Source organism: Myotis myotis, unplaced genomic scaffold, assembly GCF_014108235.1.
Source record: "Myotis myotis isolate mMyoMyo1 unplaced genomic scaffold, mMyoMyo1.p scaffold_m19_p_1, whole genome shotgun sequence".
NCBI classification, from domain to species: Eukaryota; Metazoa; Chordata; class Mammalia; order Chiroptera; family Vespertilionidae; genus Myotis; species Myotis myotis.
The window spans coordinates 187,421,727-187,429,528 of NW_023416313.1; the positions used below are offsets into that span (position 1 = coordinate 187,421,727).

Genomic DNA, 7,802 nt, shown 5'->3' on the forward strand with positions numbered 1-7,802 from the left:
ACAGCTCCTGGTACATAGTAAGAACTCAATAATGCTAGCTATTTTTTAATCAGTAAATATATATTTGAGATAGAAATGCTTTTTATTTTCTTGGTCACATCAAATTTACTTGCTATTTATATTTCACTGGCTTGAACCAAATTTCTGCTAAAGCATTTATGACATAACACATAAAAGCTGCTCTTCAACTGGCCTCCAATCTAAGGACTTACCATTGGCTTCTTGACCAAAAAGTCTATGTAGCTTCCTGGGAACCTGATCCCTAGGAACACACACTTAAGAGGGGATTAGGCTATCCCCCTGGGGTTGTGCTGGAATCAGTACCAATCCAATCAGTACCATGACTTGACTTCATACTTCCCTTCACACAGCTCTTGTAAGTGGTCCCTAACAGTTGCAAGCAATGAGCAAAATTGTTAAGCCCACGAAGTAGACTTGGTTGGTATCCATAGGGTCCAACACAGGACTTGGCACATGGCAGGTCCTCAGTAAGTTTGGTTGGATCAACATGTGCACTCCCTGTACCCCCACTGCAATGTCTAGCCTCAGGGAGCAACACTTGCACCATGCTGTTCCCTAAACCCCTCTTCCATCTACCCAAGCCTGTCCCCTAAGCAGCATGAATTGTTCTTTATATATTTTTCAAAGCATGTAAATGAAGTGTTCAATCTGCCAATCATAAAGTGAAGACTATAAAACAAATATGTTTTAAGAGACCAATGTAGCCCAGCCAGCATGGCTCAGTGATTGAATGTCAACCTATGAACCAGAACGTCACAGTTTGATTCCTGGTCAGGACACATGCCCAGGTTGCAGGCTCAATCCCCAGTCGGGGGTGTGCAGGAGGCAGCCAATCAATGATTCTCATCATTGATTCTCTCTCATCATTGATCTCTCTCTCTCTCTGTTTCTCTCTCTCTGTCTTTTTCCCTCCCTTCCTCTCTGAAATCAATTAAAAATATTTTTAAAAAGAGAGACCAATGTAGATATGGGTAAATTTCTTCAAGTATACCTTGATAAACTAAAATGTTTTTGCCATGTAGTGATTCAGTAGATTGGCCAAGTTTCTCTCTCTGAATGTGAATGTGTCTACCCAGACAATTCAAGACAGTATAAATTAGTAGAACTTATGGGTGCTTGTGTTTTCCAAACCCATTGAAAAGAACCTAATTTAAGGATCTGTGATTTAATGAACCTTTCAAAGCTGAAAACGTATCCCACGGAGATTTAAAACAGAATATAGATTTAAAATAGAAAAAAAAATAAAACAAAGCTAGTTTTGTGTTTCCTGGACACAGAAAGGTGCTAGAATTATTTACTGCTTTCTGGGCTTTGCATTATGACCAAATTGATATTTTCCAGGTTTTTCATTAACTTAAAATGTCCTGAGGTAAACACATCATTTGCCATGATTAAATCCAAGGCATTTCCACAGCTTCCTTCTGAGCAGCAAAAAATTAGGCCAAGAGGTAAGAGTTCTGGTCAACCCCTTTGTGAAAGCTGCACTAGAGAAAAATGCACAGATTTGTACCTAGCAGCCACAGCAAGCAGAGGCTCTACAAGCAGAACCACGTGGTAAATCTTTTGGTCCAGAACTTTCTCACCTCCAAATCCAGAATTCATTCCACCTTGTCTTTAAAATCCCCATAGATTCCCCAAATTGTAAAAGAACATAGAATTGACCATCACAGTTACTGCATCAGCCCACCAGGAAAGGGTAGAAACACCTCTCTGGGTGGTTCTAGGTAGATCCAGGTTAATAGATATACAACTCTCAGAATTCACTTGAACTTCAAATTTTCTTCCCAACCTGAAATAGACTAATTAAATTCATTTCTGTTAATAGCTAGTCTTTTAAAACAGATGGAAATTTTAAAATGAATAGAAAAGCCAATTCAGTATAACTTTTTCTTCCCACTCCCTACATCCCACCCCTCAGTCTTAGAGACAGGGACATCTCCAGGATGGCCGAGTTGGTCACCCAGCAGAGCCCTGAGTACATTGTTAGTAGGAGGGAGTGAAGAACACACAACAGGAAAGCCCAGAACAATTTTTTTTAAATCGTTTTTCCGGATCCTAGTATCCAATTAGCTTGCTGCTAAATTTTGAATGCTCACATCCAAACCCTTCCAAGATTGAGTCACAAGCAGAGGTATTCACTTATCTTAGAACTTATCTGAGAACCACATCCCCTATTCACTTAACGTGTAACCACATCCCCACCCCTTCCATTCACTCAAGAGGAGGTGGACCTTCACAATGCTTGTCCAGATGGGACATTGCTCTGACATTCCAAGAGATTGGTGTATAGTGACTGATTCAAGTTCACTAACATTATCTGGTTCATATATAGACACAAATTCTTAAAATATCAATTAATAAAAAAGAACAGGCAATTTAAAGATGGCGTCTTCCCAACTGAAAGGGCTGAGAAAAGTGAATTTTGTAACCAGAAGTCAAAGCCGGGGGAGAACAGAGATGAACAGAACTCCTCACTGTTCCTGATGATTGGCAGGAACCAGCTATTTCCAAAGAGGACAATCCCAGAGGACTCTTAAAGGAGGGCAGTTTTGCAACTTCGTTCTCAAATTATAGAGAGGCTTACTTGAAAGATTGCTGGCCAGCGGTACAGAAAGCCTTGAATAAACACCACGTGAACATACCCCTGGACCTGATGGAAGGCAGCATGACTGTTTGGAAAACTAAGAAGATTTTGAGCCAGATACCATCATTAGGGCCAGAGACCTGATAGCACCATTAGCAAGTAGTGTTTCATTTGAACATTGGAAACTTTAATAAACTGTTACATCATGGTCCAGGAAAACACGGTTTCCACCATTTGGACCTTTGAGTGGTTAAAAGAGACCTTAATGATTAAACAAGAATTGGCAAAAAGGTTCTGAATTGTCATCACGAAGTTGGGAACAATTTTTGCCACAGGTCACACACAAAAATATGAATAAATGCAAGGAACCAAAGGAAAAAATCTGTTAGGAAAGAGTATACACCATGTCCACCACCACAGCTGGAACGTCAGATTGATAAAGAAGTGCCTAGTGGTGAATACTTTCTGAAGGCAAGTCAAAAAACGTGCCAGACAATAAAAGCAATAAAGGCTAGACAAGTGGATACGCTCAGTAAGAACAAGAGAAAAAGAAAGCGATATTCCACCTACAGAAAAGCCAGCTGTAAAACCTGAGAGAGCTTCTACTAAAACTAAAATTGATGTGGCTGCCATCAAGGAAAAGATGAAGAAAGCAATGCATAAATAACTGGGAGCTCTTGCAGCTAAAGAAGTTAAGCATAAAATGGAAGCAGATAAAAAGAAAAGGAGGAAAAATGTAATATGTGTTAAAAACAACAATCCTGAACTAGAACTTATTATGCTATCTCTTTTGTAAAGAATTTTGAGATAGACACTGGCTGGGCACATACAAGATTCAACCAATGAATGCATAAGTAAGTGGAACAGCAAATCAATGTTTCTCTCTCTCTCTCTCTCTCTCTCTCTCTCTCTCTCAAATAAATAAGTTTGCGACATTAGGGCATTAGTTAATATAAAAAGTAATACTCTGATTAATTTTTTTCTGAGTTTGTTTTGTTCTTTATAATAGTGTTTGTGTAAACAGCTATTTTTAATAAATATAAATTATTATATTCTTAAAAAATAAATAACATCAGTACAGGATACAATAGAAGGAGGAAGATATTTCAGGGAAAGTGGGTGTTCTGAAGATCACTTCATCTTCTAATATACCTCACAGGATCACCCACTGTACAAATGGGCAGCGCTAATTGTCAAATAGTTCTTAAAATTGAGCTGAAATTACCTTCCTTCTGATTTTCAACTTCTGTCCATAATTCTATTCTCTGGAACAAATCATGGTAACATTCATACATGGAGATATTGTTCTAGGAAGGTTTAATTCCTTGCATGGCAACTGTAGCTGCTCCTTTCAAAGTAAAATTGAAATTTTATATTAAAGCATTTGGCAAACCATCAATCAATTAATCAAAAACCTTGAGTACCTACCAAACACCAGGTACTGCACTCAACATTGGGAATAATCAGTATTAATTAATCAATTTATTCCTAAGGAGTTGTTTTCCACTGTGCTGTGGGAGAGACAGGGTCCACACCAAGTCCAATTCCAAAGTGTAAGCTCCTTGAACTGTGTGGCTCCTTTCCTGCAGAGAAATCAATACAATAGCATTGGTTCTTATCTTGGGATTTGATACTATATGTGAACGGCTGATGCGCTGATGCTCTATATTTTGCATAGAGATCAACCAAAGAATATAATTACTTTTTCTAGCTTTAGAACAATCCTAAGTCATTGAATTGCAACATAATTGTGTATAATTTGCAATGCCATAAATCTTTTTATTAGGTATTTCCAAATTGGCAAGTTACCAAACTGCTGTAGCATGATAATTAATGATCAAAAATTTTAGAGAACATGCCATAGAAGAGAACCTTGGGGAGACAAAATTCATTTGGTCATCTCTTTCAGGATGTTTTAAAACTATCAAAATCAATGAGTGGGAAGAGGGGTGAAAGTAAATTTGAGAGGGAAGCATGTTTCCTCTGCAACCCAATTGTTGGTGGCAGAACTCTCTCAGCTGTAAAACTGCAGCTCAGAGAACCCTGATGGGCCTCATCGGGGTCATTCAACTGAACTCTGACCAGGATTCTGCTTGACCTCCTGGTCCTCAGCTAACTGGCCACCTCTCAGCAAGAGATGGCTTCAGTCATGTTCCTCGGCCACCCACTTTCCCATCAGAGCCATTTCTGCCACAGTCTGAAAACACTCACAGTGCTGGTGTTCGAGACCCTCCTCACATTTCTCCAGTGATGGGAGACAGACCCACTCCGGTTGTAGGCAGGCCCTTGAATTTTCACATAAAAGAGTAGATGACAGAGAAATGTGGTTTTCCTCAGTGTGCCACGCCATCTGTGACATTTGCCATGCAGACCGCACATTCCTCTTGGAGGGCAAGGTTGCTCCCCATTGGTTCTGACTCGAAAATTATTTCCGATGTGGGTGCCTGCAGTTAACCTCGTGAATTGACTTTAATCGTGGGAGGTGTGGAGCAAAGCTCGGAGGTGCTCTTAACTGCATCCTCCGTAGCTAGCCAACAGCCAAGGGGCTTGCGCGCGTGTGTGTGTGTGTGTGTGTGTGTGTGTTTTCAACTTCTTCACAACAGTAGAAAACGTGAATGGGTCCTTTGTGTTAGAATCTCTTTTAAAAGTTTAATATGAAATTAAAGGAAAAGAGTTCAACCTACAGATCTTTGCATCCAACAGGCAGCACAGGTCACATCATGATGAGGCATGAGTGAAGCCAAAACAGACTGCGTGTGAGTGTTAACTATGAGGCACAGCCGTGAATCCCGGCAAGGCCTGTCCTGGAGTGGTCCTGAGAGCATGCTGTGAAATAGTCTCGCCCAGCTTCACTGGCCTCTCACCCACCAGTGCCAGCACCCCCGAAAGTAATTATTGCTCTAGGAGCCTTTTGGGCGAAACAGTCATTCTCAAGGGCTGTGCATTCTTACTGTCCTGACTCCGTCTTAGTTCGCTACCACAAAAATCCCAATTCCTTCCTTGCCCACGGAACAGCTGTATCAGCTTGATATAGTGCACAGGAAGTGATATCTGGTGACCGGTGGTAACAAAGAATGCCTTGGTGTGAGGCTGGGATGGAAGTGGAGGGCTCAGATGTTGATTCACTTCAAAATCCTCACTGCCATCTAGGACTCAAGCATGAAAAGGGAATGTGGAACAGTGAGAAAGCAGTTACTCAGTAATCATCCTTTATATCTGATTTACCAATCATTGCTTATACAATGTATTAACCAGCATGCCTTCAGTTGTAACAGAAACCAACTCAAGCTAAATAAAGCAAATAATAATGATAATAGTTGATTATGTAGGAACCAGGGTTTCTCACTGCCTCAGGGCAGAATTGCAGCTGGGCCTCAGGAATGAGGAAGTAGAATGCTCTGGTCCAGGAAACCCAAAAAAAATCCTTCTTCCTTTTGTCTTTATTCTCTTCAACTGCAGAGCAGCTTTCTCTCTGATTCAGGTGCATGACAGAAAATATGTCCCCAACCAAACATTTGAGTTTGTCTCTTCTCAACTTAAAAGGATAGTCAAATGAAACTGGGGGGTTTTTTGGTTTTTTTGGTCTTAATTTCAAGGGTTTAAAGAGCCTCCTTGGTCAGGAATCATTTGTCAATCTCCTGGCTAGGGAAGCTGGGTCATATGGCTCAAATATGTCTGGCAAGAGCTGAGCCATTGTAAACTGTGCAGATGGGAGTGGGCGGGGCATCAGAGGGAAGTTATTTCAAAAGTAAGAATTCAAGACCAACAACTCAATGGCTACTAATACATATATTATTTACTTGATGTTCTGCCCTGTCCACTGAAGTTTTATTTACTGTTATTATTATTATTATTATTACTAGAGGCCTGGTGCACAAATTTGTGCACGAGTGGGGTCAGCCGGCCTGCCCTGATCAGGGCCAATCAGGCTGGCCTGGGGGAGGAGCTGAGGGCAATTGGACAGCTGACTCCATCCCCTGATCAAACTCCCAGTCAAATTCCTGGTCAAGGGGACAATTTGCATATTAGCTTTTTATTTTATGGGATTATTATCATTTCACAGATGAGGAAATTGAATTGAAGAGATTATATAGATGGTAAACAGAAAGCTGAAAGTGGAATCAAGGTCTTCTCATTTTCTTCATTGACCCTTCTGAGATAAATAAACAACTTTAAGAGAGAAACTTAAGAAAAAAAAGGTACACAGGTACTTATCCTCTACCTCCAGATGATTATAAATTTAACTGGATATTCAAGGCAGACTCTTATGAAAGTAGTTTGATAACGTTTTGAAATCAAGATATAGCAGGTGAAGCAACATGTAAATATTTCAAACTATTGAAAACAATTCAACTTTGGATTTTTTTTTTTTTTTTTTTTGGAAGAAGCTTGGGAATGAGTGTGGGGAAGACATTTCAGACATAAGAAATGGAAAAAAGTCGTACATTACCAGCAGTAATTCCCACATCAATTTGACTCACTCATCACCTCATATTTGCAAGAAGGCAAGATTTATATTTTCAAAGAAATAGAGGAGCATGAAAATAGAATTACAGAGAGCCCCAGAGTTCAGATTTCCAAGCATTTGCAGAGCCCCATGTCCAGCCTCTCATTCTCTTCCTCAAACATAGCCAGTTTCTTAGAATCTGTTTTCTGAGGCAGTCACCACAGAAAGTGCTATTTTAATCTCTAGTTCAATAGGATTGAAGCAGAAATCCCCAGATCATCCTCTGAATAGGATTGCATTTGTTTTCACATCACTGCTCTTAAAACAAAGAATGACTTCTAAGAATTAGTCCTTCATGATTTTTTTTGATACGTTTCCAATGTCATTTATAGAGCTAGCCTTCAGCAATGAACTTTAGAAATGACATGCAGATCCGAACAAGATAAAGTGCCCAGTTACAACAGAGCTCAGCTGAACAACCAGTAGTTTGGTCTGTTATCTCATTGCATGTTGTGGTCTGTAATACAAACCAAAGCCCTTAAGATGGGAAGTCAGGGACTCCGGCTCCAGATTCAGACTTTCCACAAGCTCATCTAGTGACTGAATGAAGCCCTTTAACCTTTGGAGTCTTTTGGCTTCTTTGCTCAGTTATCAGCAAATATCTTTTGAGTTCCAACTATATGCCAGGCTCTGCTCTAGGCTCAGGAGATACAGCAGAAACCAAGCAAAAAGTTCCTCATCTACATGGAG

The 7,802-nt window shown here is 40.1% G+C and overlaps 1 pseudogene; it reads left to right on the forward strand.

The window, feature by feature from the left end:
* Positions 1-2,810: 2,810 nt before the first annotated feature.
* Positions 2,811-3,401, forward strand: LOC118678390 (annotated as a pseudogene).
* The last annotated feature ends 4,401 nt before the right edge of the window (positions 3,402-7,802 follow it).